A 21,792-nucleotide genomic window follows, 5' to 3' on the forward strand; every position below is an offset into this window, starting at 1 on the left:
GATAGGCACATAGCTCATATTCCTGAAGTTTCTTGTTTTTCAGATCACTTGGAAAATACTTCCTAGAAGCCATAACTGTTCCTGTTATATGTATTTTCTTTTCTTTTTTTTATTTCATTGCTTATTTTTTATTTTTTTTTTGTTGTTGTTGAGACAGGGTCCCACCCAATGCCCCTGAGCAGAGTGCCCCGGGCGTGGTAGCTCACCGCAACCTCAGACTCAGGCTGCGGGCATCCCACTGCCTCAGCCCCCGGAAGCCGCTGGGATTACAGGCGCTCGCTGTGGCGCCCAGCTGGGTTTTTTCATTTTTTTCATGAGTCGGGGTCTCACTGTCGCTCAGGTAAGTCTCAAACTCCTGAGCTCAAGCAGTTCTCCCTCCTAAACCTCCCACAGTGCTGGGATTACAGGCGTGAGCCACCGTGCCCAGCTCATTTTCATTTTATGCAATTCCCAAGCAAGTTGAGGACATACGTAGAAGCTGTCAGTGTAGATGTGAGAGCCTGAACCACTTGTATGTGCTTCCAAAACTTGTGCCAAATGAATCATTATTCAAGATGTAAATGGCAAATCAGGATGAATAAGGCTTTCTGTTATTTTGCCAGTAATAGGAATGTGAGAAAACACCAAACCATTTTCTGAATCACACAGGCAAAAAATTCCTAGGCCCCACTCTGCAGGCTTCTTCGGATTGCAGCACTTGCATCAAATCCTGCCTTTGAAATCTACTGTGCTCTCATCTCTAGCCACATTTCTTCCTGGTATATAACGTTTTTTGTATTAACTGTCAATACACTAACATTCTTCACCTTGCTCCCTCGGGTACACACACTCCCTTGAGCTGCGACAGGAAGAACTAGATGTAGTATCGAAAATATTTGGAAAAAATGGAGACAAAAGAAAACATCCTTGAAGAATGCAGTTCAGTCTAGTGGATCTTTGGTAAAATATTCAACTAACTGCCTTCAAATCGAAAGCCATGTCCAGTATTACACCAAAGAATGCCTTCATTTCTTCTGATGGATTACCTTTCCACAAGTGCCACATTGAGGATATTGTTAGTGGAGTCACCTTCTGTATTTTTACTGCTGTATACATATTTGTCACAGTCACAGTTTCACCAGTAAGATCATCTCAGAAAAAGAGCTGGAAATATTCAAGTTCAGTTATGGCCAAGCACACTGTTTGAGGACGAGTGAATCACTGCTGTGTGACAGAGTATCATCATGATAAACCTGGCAGCTACTTGTTATATATTTTATATTATTGTTACTTTCTTCTTCATCACTAGCTTCAGATTCACTGGAACTCATGTCACTACATCTGGAAGAGTTCCTTCATGCCCACTTTCATCAGTAAACTCTCCTTTAACCTCACTATCTCAAAAAGCCACGAGGCAGTACCATTGTCGCTTACGTGTCTTCCCCCTGCCATTTTCCTACAAGCACAATTGGGCGAATACAACACTTGATCACTGTTACCCACTGAAGCTGGGTACCTTTTCATATGTTTACTGACCACTTGGATAGCCTGAGAGAGTACAACCTGCACTACCTGTTGGCTAGAGTCCATATTACCGGAGGAAAGGCATCGGACAGGCTCCAACACTGCAGCAGGGGAACAAACGCAACAGTAACAAAAAAACATCTCAGAGGTCTTCTATCATCAGAGCAGAACAGGAAAATCATTATGTCTGACCAAGTCCAAAATGGAATGGGAAAGGGTTAGATTCACCCATGTGTGGGTCCAGAATTCCATCCTATGAATATACCACAATTCATTCATTCAACTCCTGATGGAAATCTAAGATGTTTCCAGTTCTAGGTTATTACTTATATTGCATTAAGATTCTTGTACATGTCTTTTGGTGAAAACAAGTATGCAATCATATAAGGCAAACAGCAAGGAATGAAAATAACAGATCAGAGTTTTTATATGTTCAACGCTGGTAGTTTACTAAACTGGATATGTCGATTTACAGACCTGCCAGCAGTTATCAGAGTTCTGCATCCTTGCAAGTATTTTGTACTACCTATGTTTTTCATTTTAGCCATTCTAGAGTGTATGTAAGGGGTATTAGATGATAATTTTAAGAATTTTCCTGAAGGCTAATGAAGCTGGGTACCTTTTCATATGTTTACTGACCACTTGGATATACTTCTCATGCTTACATGTCATCCTGTATTTTCTCTAATAGATTTGTAAAAATTCTATACATATTTCTCAGGCTTAGTTCTTCACCTTCTTAATAGTGAGAAGGTCTTAATGTAACTCAACTTATCAATTTTTTCCACTATGGTTAGCACGTTCCATGTCCTGTTTAAGACTTTCATCCCTTATTTCAAAAGTTATGAAACTATTCTTTAATGTTTGCTAAAGAGTTCTCATTATTTTACCCCTTACATTTACATCTACAGTGCATCTAGAATATTTGTGATATTCAGCTTGGCTCTGTGCCTTTCCAATGTAAGTTTTATAACCAGTTTCAAAGTTCTCCCTTCCCACCCTCTCTACTCTCTCTGACACACACATAAACATATACACACCTTCTGATACTTGGTATGCATTGGAATTGCATTTAATCCATAGATCAATTAGTAGGATAGAAGCTAATCACTGCAGACTATTATATCCCTCCATTTCTTTACACTCTCTTTAGTACCTCAATGTCAATTTTAGAAGTCTTACATGTCAAGTTTATCCCTAAGTTATTTGATACTTTGTATTATTTCAAATATCACAATTTTCATTTTCTATTTGTTGATATACATAAAAACAGAAGTAACTTTTGAACAATGACCTAATAAATTCACTGTATCTTATTTTGGTTTTTCAATGTATCCAAAATAACTTTTGAATGACAGCATCTTTCCTCCCCTTTTCTTTTTTTGTTCTGGTCCTACTGCACTGACCACGACACCTCCAATATAAGCTGAACTGAAGTTTGGTCTAATGTCTCATTCTCATTTTCAGAAAGAAATCTTTTAATATTTCACAATTAAGTATTTCAGTAGTTGTCAAAGGTATTTGCTAAACACAAAGATAAAAAGAAGTTCCCAATTACTACTAGTTACAAAGATCTTATTTTTTTAACCACAAAAGATGTTAATTCCATCACATGCTTTCTATCTACTCGGATAAAATTTCCTTTCTTCATTCATTAATGAGGTCTATTAGATTAACTGAGTTGTGAGTAATAAACGAATTTTGCATAATTGGAAAGCAGATGTTGTCTTTTTAACATATTGCTGGGTCTGAGGGCTAATATATATATACACACACACACACACACACACACATATTTTTTTTTAATAGTTCTCACTTTTAGCTTGTTCTTTTTTTCCTTTTTTTATTGTTAAATCATAGCTGTGTACATTAGTGCAATCAAGGTGTACAATGTGTTGGTTTCATATACAATCTGAAATATTCTCATCAAACTGTTCAATGTACCTCCATGGCATTTTCTTAGTTACTGTATGTAGGCATTTGTATTCTGCCTTTAGTAAGTTTTCCCTGTACCCATTCTAAGATGCACTGTAGATGAGGCCCCACTCATTATCCTACCTCCAACCTAACCTCCCCCTTCCCTTCCCTGGCCATTTCCTCATAGTCTTGTGCTATAGTTGGGTTATAGCCTTCATGTGAAAGCTATAATTTAGCTTCATAGTAGGGCTGAGCACATTGGATACTTTTTCTTCCATTCCTGAGATACTTTGCTAAGAAGAATATGTTCTAGCTCCATCCATGTAAACATGAAAGAGGTAAACGATCCATCTTTATTTAAGGCTGCATAATATTCAATGGTATACATGTACCACTATTTGCTAGTCCATTCACTGGTCGATGGGCACTTTCTTCAAGTATTTTTATAGTTTCATATCTTAAGTTTAAATCTTTTATCCAGTGAGAGTCTATCTTACTTAATGGTGAAAGGTGTGGGTCCAGTTTCAATCTTCTATGGGTTGCCAGCCAGTTCACCCAGCACCATTTGTTAAATAGGGAATCTTTTCCCCACTGGATGTTTTTAATTGGCTTGTCAAAGATCAAATAATGGTAAGTAGCTGGATTCATCTCTTGGCTCTCTATTCTGTTCCAGACATCTACTTCTCTGTTTTTGTGCCAATACCATGCTGTTTTGATCACTATCGATTTATAGTATAGTCTCAGGTCTGGTAGCATGATTGCTCCTGCTGTGTTTTTATTGCTGAGTAATGTTTTGGCTATTCGAGGTTTTTTCTGATTCCATATAAAACAAAGTATTTTTTTCAAGATCTTTAAAATATTGACAATGGAACTTTAATAGGAATTGCATTAAAATTATATATTGCTTTGGGTAGTATGGACATTTTAACAATGTTGATTCTTCTCAGCCATTGAGCATGGTACGTTTTTCCATCTGTTAACATCTTCAGCTATTTCTTTTCTTAAAGTTTCATAGTTCACTTTGTAGAGATCTTTCCCATCCTTTGTTAGGTATACTCCCAAATATTTCATCTTCATTGGCACTACTGTGAAAGGAACAAAGTCCTTGACTGTTCTTTCGGCTTGGTTATTGCTGGTACATACAAAGGCTACAGATTTATGGGGGTCGATTTTGTAGCCTTAGACATTGCTGTATTTCTTGATCAGTTCTGAAAGTTTTGTAGTAGAATCCCTAGGGTTTTCCAGATATACGATCATATATCATCTGCGAAGAGTGAAAGTTTGATCTCTTCTGACCCTATGTGGATACACTTGATCGCCTTTTCTTCCCTAATTGCAATGGCTAAAACTTCCATTACAATGTTAAAGAGCAATGGAGACAATGGGCAACCTTGCCTGTTCCTGATCTAAGTGGAAATGATTTCAATTTAACTCCATTCAATACGATATTGGCTGTGGGTTTGCTGTAGATGGCCTCTATCAGTTTAAGAAATGTCCCTTCTGTACCAATTTTCGTAAGTGTTCTGATCATGAAGGGATGCTGGATATTATAAAAAGCTTTTTCTGCATCAATTGAAAGAATCGTATGGTCCTTATTTTTTAGTTTATTTATGTGCTGAATTACATTTATAGATTTACGTATACTGAACCAGCCTTGAGACCCTGGGATAAATCCCACTTGGTCGTGGTGTATAATTTTTTTGATGTGTTGTTGGATTCTGTTTTTTAGGATCTTACTGAGTATTTTAGCATCAATATTCATTAGTGATATTGGTCTATAATTTTCTTTTCTTGTTGGGTCTTTCCCTGGTTTGGGGATCAAGGTGATGTTTGCTTCATAGGATGTGTTGAGTAATATTCCTTCTTTTTCTATATTTTGGAAGAGGTTTAGGAATATAGGTACTAGTTCTTCTTTAAAGGTTGGGTAGAATTCTGACGTAAAGCCATCTGGTCCTGAGCTTTTATTTTTAGGGAGATTTTATATAGTTGATGCTATTTCAGAACTTGATATAGGCCTGTTCAACATTTCCACTTCATTCTGGCTAGGTATTGATTTCGTTCAGATTTTCATATTTCTGAGAGTAGAGTTTCTTGTAGTATTCGTTAAGGATTTTTTGAATTTCTGAGGGGTCTGTTGTTATTTCATCGCTACCATTTCTGATTGATGAAATTAGAGATTTTACTCTTTTTTTCCTGGTTAGGTTGGCCAAAGGTTTATCTATTTTATTGATCTTTTCAAAAAACCAACTTTTTGATTTATTGATCTGTTGTATAATTGTTTTCAATTTCATTTAATTCTGCTCTGATTTTGGTTATTTCTTTTCTTCTGCTGGGTTTGAGGTTGGAGTGCTCATCCTTGTCCAGTTGCTTGAGATGTTTCATTAAGTTATTAACTCCCCCTCTTTCTGTTATCTTGAGGAAGGCTTGCCATGCAATAAATTTCCCTCTTAGGACTGCCTTCGCAGTATCCCTGAGGTTCTGGAAATTCATGTCTTGGTTGTTGCTTTGTTCCAAAAATTTGGTGATTTCCTTCTTAATCTCGTCTATAACCCTTCTATCCTTCAGCATAAGGTTGTTTAGCTTCCATGTTTTTGTCAGGGTATGCAGGTTACTGTTGTTATTGAGTTCAACTTTTATTCCATGATGGTCTGAGAAGATGCAAGGAATAATTTCTATTTTTTTAAATTAGCTGAGGTTAGATTTGTAGCCTAGGATGTGGTCGATTTTAGAGTATGTTCCATGGGCTGATGAGAAGAATGTGTATTCAGTTTTGTTGGGATGAAATGTTCTGTAGATGTCTGTTAAGGCCAGATGTTGAATGGTTAAGTTTAAATTTAAAATTTCTTTGCTTAGCTTCTGTTTTGGAGGATCTATCCAGCAGTGCTAAAGGGGTGTTAAAATCTCCAACTACTATGGAACTGGAGGAAATCAAGTTGCTCGTGTCTGTTAGTGTTTCTCTTATAAATTGAGGTGCGTTCTGGTTGGGTGCATAAATATTAGTAATTGAAATCTCATCATATTGAGTATTACCTTTAAAAATATGAAGTGTCCATCCTTATTCTTCCTTAGTTTGGTTGATTTAAAGCCTATTGCATCTGTGAATAGGATTGCAACACCAGCTTTTTTCTGCTTTCCATTTTCCTGGAGTATAGATGACCATCCCTTCACCTTGAGTCTATATTTGTCTTTTAATGTAAGATGTGATTCTTGTATGCAGCAGATATGTGGCTTGAGTTTTTGTATCCAGTCAGCCAACCTGTGCCTTTTTTGAGGACAATTTAAACCAATCACATTAATTGAGAATATTGATAAGCCTTTTGAGAATCTGGTGGACATTTTTAATCCTTTTGTGACTGTGGAAGTTGGAATTTGATCAAAATTTTCTGGGTGGGCTTACTTTTGTGGTGGAGGATTACACTGGTCTTTATGGAGGGTATGTCTGAGACTATCCTGGATAACTGGTTTAGTTATGGCAAATTTCTTCAACATGTGAATGTCATTGAAGTTATTTAATTTCTCCATCATAAATGAAACTCAGTTTACCTGGGTACAGGATCCTGGGTTGAAAGTTATTTTTTTTTAGGACATTAAAAGTTGATGACCATTCTCTTCTAGCTTGAAAGGTTTCAGCAGAGATCTGCAGTTATTCTAATATTCTTGCCCTTGTAGGTGATGGTTTTCTTTCGTCTGGCTGCTTTCAGAATTTTCTCCTTCATATTAACTTTATTGAAATTGATTATGATGTGTCTGGGGGATGTCTCATTTGGGTTGAGTCGTGCTGGAGTTCTGACACTGTCTGCTGTCTGAATTTCAGAATCTCTTGGCATGTCTGCAAAGTTCTCCTTCATAATCTCATGGAGAAGAGACTCTGTACCTTGTGAAGCCACTTTGTCGCTTTCGGGGATCCCTATAAGATGAATACTGGTTTTCTTCGAATTATCCCAGAGCTCTCTGAGAGGGTGATCTGTTTTTGTCCTCCATTTCTCTTCCTCTTCGAGAGTTTGGGAGCGTTCGAAAGCTTTGTCTTCAGTGTCATAAATCCTTTCTTCTGCTTGTTCCATTCCGTTACTGAGGGATTCTACTGTGTTTCTCAGATCTTTGAGGGCGGCAACTTCTTGTCTCAATGTGTCAAAATCTTTGGTCATTTGGTCTCTGAATTCATTGAATTCTTGAGATATCTTTTGGGTTACTGCTTGGAATTCTAATTCGATCTTATTTGCTATCCAGATTCTGAATTTGATTTCTGACATCTCAGCTATTTGTTTGTGCATGGGATCTTGTGCTGTGTCTGCCCCATTGATTCTTGGGGGAGTTGATCTACTCTGATTATTCATATTGCCAGAGTTTTTCTGTTGATTTCGCCTCATGATTGTTTTTCACTGTTGCCTCTGGCCGTCCTCACAGTTGGGGAGGTGTCTCTCCAAGATTAGACCCCAGCGGGATCACTCTACTGTTGCTGGATCTTTGTAGGGAGTGACCCTGTGCAGTTCCTCTGGGGCTGCCCCAGCCAGGGTTTTCTGGTTGTGGAAGCAGCTCCGGAGTGTGACACACCCCGATCCAGCAACAGGGCGGGAGGTAGTGCGCAGGGTTCTGGGAGTGCCTGGCGCCCAGTGTCTTTGGCACAGAGAGCCCAAGGCTCCAGCAGTCTCTGGCCAGGAAAAGGGCTCTGCACAGAGGCAGGGAGGGCTCTGGAGGGCACGTGTCTACCAGAGTCACTGGGCAGACGAGCGGGCCAGTGTGGAATCAAGGAGGGTAAAGGAGGGAGGACGCATGGTTGCGCGGCTCCTGTAGTTCCTGGTCAGTGCATGTGGAGGCTCAGTGGGCATGGTTTGTGGGTCGGGGGTCGCAGCGCAGCTTTTGTGGAGGTCCAGGCCGTGCCAAGCCCAGGTGTTTGAGGTTGGTATGAGCTGTGATGCCATGGCACTCTACCGAGAGCAACAGCCCAAGGCTCCAGTGTGCCAAAACTGGTCTCACTCTGCCCCTGAGGGTTAAGGCTGTATGGCAGCTCAGTCCCCGCTTTAGGGTCCTCAGTCACTAGGGTACTAGCTCCCACCTGATCTTTGCTCTGCGAACTTGAGAGTGGTGGTTGCCAGGGCAGTTCTCTCACAATGGCTCCCTGCGACCCACAGCTGAACACTATTAGCTCCGTTCGGCCCAGTGGCTCAGTCTGGGGCCCTAGACAATGCCCAAAATTCTCTGCACTCCTGCTCAAGCTCTCCCCAAGGCAGTTCAACTGAGTGTCAAGTCCAAAAACACCTAAACAGTTCACAGGTAAGGCCTTTCTAGTTTATGGTCTCAGTGCTGCTTGTACTTATGGCTGCTGGCGGGATAATATCGATCAAGCACACGCAACCACTTGCCAGTTTTCCACTGTTTTTGTCCTCCTCTTGGGGTCTAGAAGTCTCTTGCTGACTTCCTGTATCCTTAAAGGGATGATTATAGGCAGATGCCACCAGCCAGAGATGCCTGGAGTCTTATCTCCCCAGACTCACCGTGCCCAGTCGCAGGAAAACTGTTACTTGGCTGCCATGTTGCTCCACCCCACTGGGGGCTAATATTTTACATAAAACTCTTACACCTATGTTGGTAAGACAGAAATATACCTACAATTTTCTTTTCTTTTTCAGACAGAGTCTCAAGCTGTTCCCTTGCCTCACCCTCCCAAGTAGCTGGGACACAGGTGCCTGTCATAACGCTTAGCTATTTTTTTTTTGTTGCAGTTGTCACTGTTTTAGCTAGCCTGGGCCAGGTTCCAATGCACCAGCCAGCCTTGGTTTATGTGGTCGGCGCCCTACCCACTGAGCTATGTGTGCTGCCTACAATTTTCGTTTCTTATCATGTCCTTCTTGGAGTTTGGTGTCAAGTTTCAGTAGTTTCATAAAACAAACTGAAAAGTGCTTCCTCTTTTTCTACTTTCTTAGAAAGTTTGAGTAAGACTAATATTAATTTTTCCTTTAATGTTTGGAAGAATTCACTCAGGAAATCACCTGAGCCTAGAGATTTGCAAAGAAAAAAAATTAAATTTAGATTCAATGTGTTTAGTGCATAAGGATTATTCAAAAGATTACTTTTACCAAAGATTTACTTTTGGTAAATTATATTATACTAGGAATATTCTATTATCTTATTTACTTCAAGTTTTTAAACAAATTTGTAATATTTTCTTCCCTTTGTAATGTCTGTATAGGATCTGCAATGATGTACACATTCATATTTCTCATAATGGTAATTTATATTTGATTGTTGAGGCTTGCTTTATTGTCAAATATATGATGTCTTTTGACAAATGATCTGCATGCACTTGAAAAAATTTGAAGACTGCTGAATGTATAGTCTATAAATGTAACTCAGGTCATAGTTGTGTTTATTTAGATTTCTATCGCATGTTGTTTTTTTTTTCTTAACTTTTATACTATCAGCTATGATAACTACTATGAATTTATCTACTTCTTTAGATTCTGCCAATTTTTAATTAATAGAAGCAAGTGTTTAAAAATACTTTTATATATAGGGTGGCGCCTGTGGCTCAGTGAGTAGGGTGCCGGCCTCACATACCTATCGTAGTGGGTTCGAACCCGGCCCCGGCCAAACTGCAACAACAAAAAAATAGCCAAGCGGGCACTTGTAGTCCCAGCTTGTCAGGAGGCTAAGTCAATAGAATCACTGAAGCCCAGGAGCTGAAGATTGCTGTGAGCTGAGACACCATGGCACTCTACCGGGGGTGACAAAGTGATTGTGTCTGTAAAAAATATATATAATGTTATATATATATTTTTTGTATCTTCTCAAACATATTAAATGTTTCCCTTCATTTGTAATAATGCTTCTTGCTTTAAAGTCTGGTCGTGCTCACTTCGGCAGCACATATACTAAAATTGGAACGATACAGAGAAGATTAGCATGGCCCCTGCGCAAGGATGACACGCAAATTCGGGAAGCGTTCTGTATTTCTATAAAACCAGTGTATGGTGCCCCATGATCACATTAATATACACAGCTATGATTTAATAAAAAAAAAAGATCTCTTTTGTCTGATATGACTAGCTTAGCTATTGCCTACATTTTGTTGTTAGTATTTACAGTTTTTTCTATCATTTTATGTTCCACCTAATTGATTCTTTTTTTTTTTTTGTAGAGACAGAGTTTCACTTTATGGCCCTTGGTAGAGTGCCAGGGCATCACAGCTCACAGCAACCTCCAACTCCTGGGCTTAAGCGATTCTCTTGCCTCAGCCTCCCGAGTAGCTGGGACTACAGGCGCCTGCCACAACGTCCGGCTATTTTTTGGTTGCAGTTCAGCCAGGGTAGGGTTTGAACCCGCCACCCTCAGTATATGGGGCCGGTGCCCTACCGACTGAGCCACAGACACCGCCCCACCTAATTGATCCTTATAGAAGATGTATCTCTTATAAGAAGTATGACATGGAGTTTTGAACCAAACTCTTTACATTGGAATATCGAGCCTATTTACATTTAGTGTACTTTCTTATCTATTTTAAATAAAATCTATGATCTTACAATTTGTTTCCTGTCTCATCTGTTTTTTGTTGCTTTTATTTTTTTAACTAATTTATTATCAATAAAGTGTCTTTTTTTTTTTTTTTGAGACAGGCTCACTATGTTGCCCTTGGTAGAGTTCCGTGGTATCACAGCTCACAGCAACCTCCAACTCCTGGGCTTCAGTGATTCTCTTGCCGCAGCCTCCTAAGTAGCTGGGACTACACGCACTCGACAGAACGTCTGGCTATTTTGTTGTTATTGTTGCAGCTGTCATTGTTGTTTTAGCTGGCCTGGAGGGTGGGTTCTTGGGCCGGGTTTGAACCACCACCCTCAAAGTATGTGGCCGGCGCGGTAACCACTGTGCTATGGGCACCGCTGATTTCTCTTTCTTTTCTTTCTTTGTTTTTTTTCTTTTTTTGAGACAGAGCCTCAAGCTGTCGCCCTGGGGTAGAGTGCTTGGCATCACAGCTCACAGCAACCTCCAACTCCTGGGCTCAAGCGATTTCCTGCCTCCGCCTTCCCAAGTAGCCTGGACTACAGATGCCTGCCACAAGGCCCGGCTATTTTATTTTATCTTTTGGTTGCAGCTATCGTTGTTGGGCGAGCCCGGGCTGGATTCAAACCCACCAGCTCACGTGTATGTGGCTGGTGCCTTAGCCGCTTGAGCCACAGGCACGGAGCTAGCCCTGTTTAATCTTGTTCATTTCAATTTCTACTACAATTCTTTTAACGATTACACTAAAATAATTACTCAAATATGAATTATTACTTTTACCATCTGTATGACAATACTAAAATCCTAGAACATTAATTCCATTTACCCACCTTATTCCCTTGGCTATAGTTGTTACAAATTTTAACAAATAGCATGTAATTTTAGTCACATGATATTATCATTGTTTGGCATGTTAATATTAATTTATATTTGGCCATATGTTTAATATCTGTCTACTAGTTATTATATTTTCATATGGGTAAATTTTTCTTCAACCTAGAAACTCTTTCTATTTTTGTGGGACTACTGACAACAAATATGCTGAGTTTTTGTTCACCTGAAGACATTTTATCTTATACTTGTTTGTGATAGTTCCCCTAAGTATAGAATTCTAGATGTCATTCCATACTTTTGTTTCATCATTTCTAATGAAAAAGAGCCCCTGTTCTTACTGGTTCTTTGAGGTGATTTGTCTTTTTACCTTAGGCTATCTTTATGACTTGTTTAGTGTTTAAGTTTTGATTTGTTTGAAATGATATCTCTGTTGTTGTTTTTTTGGTAAAAAATTCAACCTACTTGGGGTTATAACAGGCCTTCTTGAATGTGGCTTTACATTCTTCATCACTTTTGTAAAATTCACAACCATTATCTCTTCTAATGTTGTCTATCCCATTCTTTCTCTTCTCTATCTGGAATTCCAATTATTAATATGCTCATGTCTTCCTTCACCAGAATTACATAAGAATTAAGCCCTATGGCCCTAAAATACCATTGTATGTAGTAAATTAACTTCTCTCCTATGTACTTAGAATAGAACAAGTTATACGTCCTTGAGAAAAGTGAGGAATCCCATTAAGGAAGATTGTGTCCCATGTTGTTGGAAAAATGGCATCAACAGACTGCTCAATAGTGGGTTGCCACAAACCTTCAATTTTTAAAACAAGGTATGGCTGTACAGTTAACCATATGATCCAGCAATTACATTCTAAGGTATTTTCCCAATAAAATACTGTTGAGCAATAAAAGCAATTAATTACTGCCACATAAACAATAATTCAAACACACTATGCTAAGTGGAAGAAGTCAGATTCAAAAGGCTACAAGCCATATGATTTACATGATATTCTAGAAGAGGCAATACTACAGAAACAGAAAAAGTACAGTGTTTGTTACAGAATGGAAGTAGGAAAGGGATGAGTTCAAAAAGAGTAACAGAATTTTGGGAAGTGACAGAATTATCCTGTATTGATTTGTTTGTCAAAACTCACAAAACTGTACACTAAAAATGGTGAAGGGTATTGCATATAAATTATATGCTAAAAGAAATCAAAGTCAATAAAATTTATTTTTCTGACTGAAAAAATGAAGATTTAAACTATCAATATAAACAGGAAAGATAAAAAAATGAAGATTTAAACTATCAATATAAATATCTGTACAAAGCACTGGAAAAAATCCTCAGCTATTTTGCAAAATAAAATAAATTACTACTAACCCATCTTCCCCCAAAAGATCAAAACTTCCCAACTTATCAGTGAGCAGATGTGGTTCTAAAACCTTACTGAATTTCTCTTCTGATTACTTTAGTTTTTTCAGTGACATGGTAAGTAGTCCACTGGTTGAAAGTGAGAGGGGAGGGGAAGAAGTTGGAGGTTTATGAGGGAAGAAAATGTATGAAATATCTGTCTGGGAGAAAGGTTGACAGACTTTTCTGAAATGCATTAGACAGTAAATATTCAAGTTTTGAGAGGCCATATAAACATCTGGTACAACTACTCAACTCTGCTATCTAGGGAGAAAACAGTCATAGATAAAATACATAAAGGAATTGGTATGGCTCTGTTCCAATAAAATTTTAATTATAGGACGGCACCTGTGGCTCAGTGGGGAGATACCAGCCCCATATACCCAGGGTGGCGGGTTTCAACTTGGCCCCAAACTGCAATAATAACAACAAAAAATAGCCAGGCATTGTGGTGGGCTCCTGTAGTCACAGCTACTAGGGAGGCTGAGGCAAGAGAATCGCCTAAGCCTAGGAGTTGGAGGTTACTGTGAGCTGTGATGCTACAGCACTCTACAGAGGGCAACAATATAAAAACTCTTCCCCCCCCCCAAAATTTTTTTAATTATAACAACACATGGCAGATAGAACTGGCTCACTAGATGAACTGTAAGTACTATGTATAAGAGAGGGCAAAGCAGAAACTGGAGGACGTAGTGAGCTATGAGCATGTTACTGCACTTTAGTTCGAATGACAGAGCAAGACCCTGTCTCTTAAAAGGAGAACGATACGGAGAAGGAACAAGGGATTTGACTGCACGCAAGGGAGTTATTATGAAATGGGGGCAGAATTTAAACTGGGTAAAGAAGTAAAGATAGGGCGGCGCCTACGGCTCAGTCGGTGGGGCGCTAGCCCCATATGCCGAGGGTGGCGGGTTCAAACCCGGCCCCGGCCAAACTGCAACCAAAAAATAGCCAGGTGTTGTGGCGGGCACCTGTAGTCCCAGCTGCTCGGGAGGCTGAGGCAGGAGAATCGCTTAAGCCCAGGAGTTGGAGGTTGCTGTGAGCTGTGTGAGGCCACGGCACTCTACCGAGGGCCATAAAGTGAGACTCTGTCTCTACAAAAAAAAAAAAAGAAGTAAAGATATAGGGAAAATGAGAGATAGTGAAAAGGAGGCAGCATCACTGGACTATAGGTCCAGGTGGAAATAAAAGATTGTTGAAACCTAAGAACTAGATGACAGGAGGTAGTCTTTAGAAAACGAGAAATTGAAATCACAGGGAGACTGAAGTTTAGTAACCACTGTTCTAAGGTATAACCAATAAGCAAAGCAGAATGAATGACAAAATCATCAACAAAGCAGAAGTCTAAGAACTGAGAGGGTAGGACATTCAAACAATAATCTTTCATAGTGGTGGGTGAACTTCTACAAAGGGCCGGAGAGTAACTCCATTAGGCTTTGTGAATCAATAGGTAAAATAAAGGATATAGGATATACTCATATAACAAGAGAGAAAACAATTTCCACAAAATTTTTATTTTATTTTGATTTTTAAAATTTTTTTGAGACACAGTCTTACTTTGTTGCCCCCAGTAGAGTACCGTAGCGTCACAGATCACAGCAACCTCCAACTGCTGGGCTCAAGCGATTCTCTTGCCTCCACCTCCCAAGCAGCTGGGACTACAGGTGCCCACCATAACACCTGGCTATTTTTAGAGATGGGGTCTTGCTCTTGTTCAGGTTGGTTTCGAACCTGTGAGCTCAGGCAATCCACCCACTTCGGTCTCCCAGAGTGTGAGAATTACAGGCATGAGCCACCACAAAAATTTTTATTTAAGAAATTCAAACTATAATAATAATGTACGACTTTTTGCCACTAATGAAAAGACTACTACTTCTTTTTCAGTGAGGAAGTTAGTATCTTACTAAATGGGGGTTTCAAAGTACCTGTTACCTATATAATAGTCAACTGCAAATGTTTATCTGTTAATGCTTATCTGCAATGAGATTATATACCATCTTTGAAAGTGTCTTCTCATAAAGACAGATACTAATATCAATCCATGAAAACACTACTTTATGAGATGCAGCAAGATGGCGGATTAGAGACATCTTGCTAGCTGCTTGTGGTAGGACAGAGGAAAGTGGACTTTAGCCACCTCTGGCTGGGAATCTGCACAGAAACACCACTGCAAGGGGATAGTGAAGCAGCAGGAGACTTTACAAGCCAATGAACTGAAGCTGAGGAAAACAAACACAGAAGGCAGATGTTTGGTCTGGGCAGAGGCCAGCCACTTGGCCAGCTCCCATGCACAGGGGTGGGGATGGGAAAGGGCTGTCCTGCAGTATTTTGATTTTTGGATTGGGGTGCTTGTAGAAGCAGCAAGTAGACTCAAACAGCATCGGGCCATTGGGTATGAACGTCAGGCAGGGTGGTTCTCCAATTCACTTGGCTGCTGGGAGGGTGCCACCATTGGGGGAAGGCTACTTGCATTAGGAGGAAGAGTCCATGGGGTCCTAGTGCACAGCTGGCTCTGGCACACCTGCTAAAATTGACCAAGGTGAGCTGAATGGACCCTGCAACCTCAGGAAGGTGCTCTTTGTCATGAGGGGACACTGTCTAATGGGCCTCCTGGGAAGTGCTTTGGTACCCTAGTCCTGTAAGGACTGAATGCTGACAGAGTGAATCAGCCCAGACTGAGGGCCCAAAGTTAAGAAGATGAGATCCAGTCTCCTTTACAACTAGAGTGTGGCTTCCAAACCCCATTAGACACAGAAAATTCAGTGTATGTTCTCTGTCTCCTAACATTGCAGTGCCGCCTGGTGCACACACAATGTATTGCAGATACATAATACACACATACACCCACACACACACACATACATAATTTTACATTTTTTGCTTCTTTTACAATTTATTTCCTTAGTTTTTTTCTGTTTATTTCTCTTTTATTATTGTTTAGGGTTTTTTTTTTTTTTGTTTGGTTGTATTTTTATTTTTTACATTTTTCAATAGCCAGGGCTCTTCCATCTTTGTTATAGTTTTTCAGGCCCTTTTGTTCTTTCCTTTTCATTTTTCTTTTTCTCTCCTTTGGTAGAGATTTTTCTACTTTTCTCATCTTTCCCACATAAATTTCTCATACATTCTTCTTGATCTTATTCAATTATATTTTTAATTTCTTTATATATTTTTATTATTTTCTTTCTCATTTTTTTCTCTTCGCTGAGGGCCAGGTAGATCACAGTATTGGTCTGGCTCAAGGAGGCCACAAGCTCATGATCTTTGGGGTCATTCTAGCTTTGGCCTTTGGAAAGAAAGTATTGGTAGGGCCCCACTGCAACATATTGCTGATTTCTTTCTATTTTTGGCAGAGGTGGGGTCTTGCTTTTGCTGAGGCTGGTAAGGAGCTCCTGACTTTGAGGGACTTACCTCGCCCAGCCCCACAAAGTCCGAGTGCTGACAGCGTGGTTTAAGCACCCTGCTTGACACCATTATTTCTCCTGTTACTCTCTTTCTCCCTTACTGTTCTTTTTCTCTCCTTTTCTTCAATTCTTTATCTTCCCTTCCTTTCTTTCCCCCTCTTTATCTTTTTGTTTTCTTTCTCCTTTTTCACTCTTTATCTTCCTTTTGGCCTTATACCAAAAGTCCACTTCAATACCTAAATGTTGAGACAAAGTAATTTAAATCAAAAAAGGCACTGAAAAGGAAAAAGTAGGGGAAGGAAGCAAAAAAGAAAACACATGAGGAAGAACTAACAGAAAAATTGTGACAACATGAAAAACCAGAATAAAGCAACCCCCTCCCCCAAGAATCATGTGACAGATTCTGTAGACAATTCCACCTATAAAAGAATTAATAAAAATGAGAGAAAGAGAATTTAAAATATGAATGGCAAAAACAATAAAAGGAATTGATGAGAAAGTGGAAAAACAGAACTGAGAAATGGATGAAAGATAAGAAGATTATAGAAAGGCTGTGGCAGAGCTTAAGGAATTGAATGAGACAATCAGAGTATTAAAGATGCAATAGGAAGCATAAATAACGGATTAGTCCATGGAAAAGAAAAGAATCTCAGAGCCAGACAATAAAGCTCTTGAGCTAACCCAGGCGCTTAAAGAGGCAGAAAAGAGAGAATGCAGAACATTTACTCAGAGAATTATGGGACTTCAAGAAGCATTCAAAGCATAAGTATTCCTAAGAGTGAAGCAGAACATCCCAAAGGAACAGAAGCCCTACTGGAGGCTACTATAAATGAAAACTTCCCAAGTATTACTAAAGTTTCCGAAATACTCCTTTAGAGGAATATTGAACTTTGGGTCATCTCAACACAAAGAGAGCATCATTGTAATGAAGCTGTCCAAAGTCAAGAAGAAAGAGAAAAGTCTGCAAGCAGCCAGGAGTAAGCACCAATTGACCTACAGGGGCAGATCCATTAGGGTAACAGTGGACTTTTCAGCTGAAACTTTCCAAGCCAGAAGAGAATGGTCAGCTACCTTTAACCTTTTTAAACAAAACACTGTCAGCCAAAAATTGTATATCCTGCTAAACTAAGCTTCAAAATTGACTGAGAAACCAAACTGTTTACTAACATGCAAACATTGAAGAAATTCACCACAACAAGGGCAGCTGTATAGGAAATACTTAAGACCTACTCTCCACGCTGAACATCACAACAGACCACCAGCAAAGTAAACACCCACAAATGAAAGGACAAAATCTGGCTTCCACAATGGCTCAAAGGCTAAAACTAAGCACAAAATAAGATGAAGAGAATTCCCACACATATGGATTCTCTCAATAAATGTAAATGGCTTAAATTCTCCACCGAGGAGGCACTGGCTGGCTGAATAGGTAATAAAGTACAAGCCACACATATGTTGTTTGCAGGAAACACACCTTACCTTGAAAGAAAAAGTAAGACACAGAGTAAAGGGTTAGAAAACAGTATTTCAGGGACAAAAGAAAGGAAGGGTTGGAATCTTATTTTCAGATAGAAGTGGATTTAAAGCAACTAAAATTAAGAAAGACAAAAATGGTCACTTCATACTGGTCAAGGGAACAAAATATCAAAAGGACACTTCAATTCTAAATATTCATGTACCCAACCTGAAGGCACCCAGATTTATGAAACAGACATTGATTGGTCTGAGCAATATGATATCCTTAACACCAAAATAGATAGAAACTTTAACACCCCTCTGGTTGAACTGGACAGACCATCTAAACAGAAATTAAACAAATACACAAGAGACTTCAATATGACCCTAGAACAAATGCAGTTAATACATATATACATAACACCCCATCCAAAAGTGAAGGAATATACCTTCTTCTCCTCAGCCCATGGCAAATACTTGCCAAAATAGATCATATCCTAAGACACAAATCAACTCTTAACAAAATTTAAAGAATTGAAATTATACCTTGTATCTTCTCAGATCACAAAGCAATAAAGATGGAACTCAACTCCAACAAAAATTTTCATCCCCACAGAAATGAACGAACGCTAAACAAAAGTATGCTGAATGGCAGTTGCATCATGGAAGGGATAAAGGAGGAAATTATTAAATTCCTCAAACATAACAACAATAAAGCTACAAGTTACCAAAACCTGTGGGATATTGCAAAAGCAGTCCTAAGAAGAAAACTTGTCACATTAGATGCCTACATCTGAAAAACAGAAAGAGAGCACATTAAGAACCTAATGAATTATCTTAAGGAAAGGGAAAAGAAGGAAAAATCCAATACTAAATCCAGCAGAAGGAAACAAATAACCAAAACTAAATCAGAAATAAATGAAATTGAAAACAAAAGGATAATTCAAAAAAAAAAAAATCAATGGAACAAAAAGTTGGTTGTTCAAAAAGATAAATATAACTGATAAATTTTTGGCCAGAATAACTAGAAACAGAAAAGTTAAACTCTAATAACCTCAGTCAGAAAGGTAAAAGGGGAAATAACAGACACCACTGAGACACAAAAGATTATCTCTGCTACAAGAAACTCTATGCCCAGAAATTTGACAATGTAGAAGAAATAGACCTGTATCTGGAATCACACTTAACCAGACAGATCTCTTGAACAGACCAATATCAACAGGACTGCTTTTGCAAAATCCCACAGGTTTTGGTAACTTGTAGCTTTATTGTTGCTATGTTTGAGGAATTTTTTTTCTTTTCTTTTTTTTTTTTTTTTTTTGGCTGGGGCTTGGTTTGAACCTGCCACCTCTGGCATATGGGACCGGTACCCTACTCCTTGAGCCACAGGCGCCACCCATGTTTGAGGAATTTAATAATTTCCTTCCTCTAAGATTAAAGAAACAATAAAAAAGCTTCTAACAACAATAACAAAAAAAGCCCTGGACCAGACAGCTCCACACTAGACTATCAAGCCTTCCAAGAAGAGTCTGTATTTCTACTGCAGAATCTATTCGAAAACATTGAGAAAGATGGAACCTGCCCCAACATGTTCTATGAAGCAAACATTACCCTGATACCAAAACCAGGAAAGGACCCAACTAAACAGAACTACAGACTAATTTCACTAATGAATATTGATGCAAAAATACTCAAAAAAATGTTAATAGATTACAGCTACCCATTAAAAAAATTATACATCACTATCAAGTAGGCTTCACCCCAGAGATATGAGACTAGTTTAACATATGCAAATCAATAGATGTAATTCACCATATCAATAGAAGCAAAAACAAAGGTCATATGATCCTCTCAATAGATGTAGAAAAAGCATTTCATAAAACTAAGCATCCTTTTCTAATAAGAACACTTTAGAACATAGGTGTGGGCCAGGCACAGTGGCTCAATCCTGTAATCCCAGCACTTGGGAGGCCGAGGTAGGTGGATTGCCTGAGCTCACGGGTTCAAGACCAGCCTGAGCCAGAGCAAGACCTCGTGTCAAAAAATAGCCAGGCATTGTGGTGGGCGCTTGTAGTCCCAGCTACTTAGGAGGCTGAGGCAAGAGAATTGCTTGAGCCCAAGAGTTTGAAGTTGCTGTGAGCTATGATGCCACAGCATTCTCATGAGGGTGACAAAGTGAGACTCTAAAAAATAAATAAATAAAACATAGGTGTGGGTGGCACATTTCTTAAAATGACTGAAGCCAACTACAACAAACCCACAGCTAACATAATACTAAATGGAGCAAAACTGAAAGCTTTTCCACTTAAAACCAGAAACAGACTAGGATGTCTTCTATCACCACCACTGTTCAACATAGCTCTGGAATTCTAACTAATGCAATCAGGCAAGAGAAGGATATTCAGGGCATTCAAATGGGGACAGAGGAGTCAAACTCTTGCTCTTTGCCAATGATATGATTTTATACTTAGAAAATCCCAGAGACTCAAACACAACACTCTTGCGTTCAAGAAATATAGTAATGTCTCAGGGTATAATATCAATTGTCCACAAATCAGTAGCCTTTGTACACGCCAATAACAGCTAAGTCAAGAAGCTAATCAAATATACAATTTCCTTCACAGAAGCTTCGAAGAAAATGAAATACCTAAGAATATACATAACAAAACAGGTAAAGAACCTCTTCAAAGAGAATTATGAAATCCTAAAAGAAGAAATAACAGAAGACATTAATAATCGGAAGAATATACCATTCTCTTGGCTGGGAAAAATCAACATTGTTAAAATGTCTATACTACCCAAAGCAATCTATAAATTCAATGCAATCCACACATTAAGTACCAGCATCATACTTTGAAGAAGTGGAAAAAATAGTTCTTCATTTTGTATGGAACCAAAAATAAATTTAAAAACCTACAGGCAAGGCAATTCTTAGTAATAAAAACAACATTGGAAGCATCACTCTACCAGATTTCAGGTTATATTACAAGTCCACGGTAATTAAAACAGCATTGTATTGACACAAAAAAAGAGACACAGACATATGCAACTGAATACAAAACCAAGAGATAAAAGTCTCTAATAGCCATCTGATCTTTCACAAATCAAACAAAAGCACATACTAGGGAAAAGGAGCCGTATTCAATAAATGGTGCTGGGAGAACTGGATAACCACATATAAAAGACTGAAACTGGACCTGCACCTTTCTCCGTTTAAAAAAATTGACTCAGCGGATAAAAGATTTAAATCTAAGACATGAAATGATAAAGATTTAAATCTAAGACATGAAATGATAAAAGTCCTAGAAGAAAGTGAGTGGGGAAAACTCTTAAGGACATCAGCCTGGGGAAAGTCATTATGAAGACCTGAGCAGCAATTGCAACAATAACAAATTTAAACTGAAAAGCTTCTCACAATTAAGGACAAAATTAAACAAACAGACAACCTTCAGAATAGGAAAATATATTTGCATACTACCAATCTGACAAAGGCTTAATAACTAGGATCTATTCAGAACTCAAATTCATCAACAAAAAAAGGAGCAAACAGTCCTATCTATCACTGGGCAAGAGACATGAACAGAACCTTCTCTGAGAAAGACAGACAAATAGCTAACAAACATGAAAAAAATGCTCATTGTCCCTAATCATCAAAGAAATGCATATCAAAACCACCCTGAGGTTATCACTTAACCCCAGTGAGAATAGCCCAATCACAAAGTCCTAAAGTTGCAGATGCTAGTGTGGGTGTGGAGAGAGAAGGACACTTTTACACTG

The 21,792-nt window shown here is 38.8% G+C and overlaps 1 protein-coding gene and 1 non-coding gene across 5 annotated transcripts in view; one reads left to right on the top strand and one right to left on the bottom strand.

Annotated features, from left to right (window-relative positions):
• The window catches only part of ZNF148 (zinc finger protein 148), a 215,311-nt gene that overhangs the window by 33,110 nt on the left and 160,409 nt on the right, over positions 1–21,792 (bottom strand). The gene's annotated exons all lie outside the window — the stretch shown is intronic.
• LOC128568190 (U6 spliceosomal RNA) lies at positions 10,266–10,372 on the top strand. Its single transcript, XR_008375015.1, has one exon. It is a non-coding gene; the product is annotated as a U6 spliceosomal RNA (small nuclear RNA).

The sequence above is a fragment of the Nycticebus coucang genome, chromosome 16 (assembly GCF_027406575.1).
Source record: "Nycticebus coucang isolate mNycCou1 chromosome 16, mNycCou1.pri, whole genome shotgun sequence".
NCBI lineage: Eukaryota > Metazoa > Chordata > Mammalia > Primates > Lorisidae > Nycticebus > Nycticebus coucang.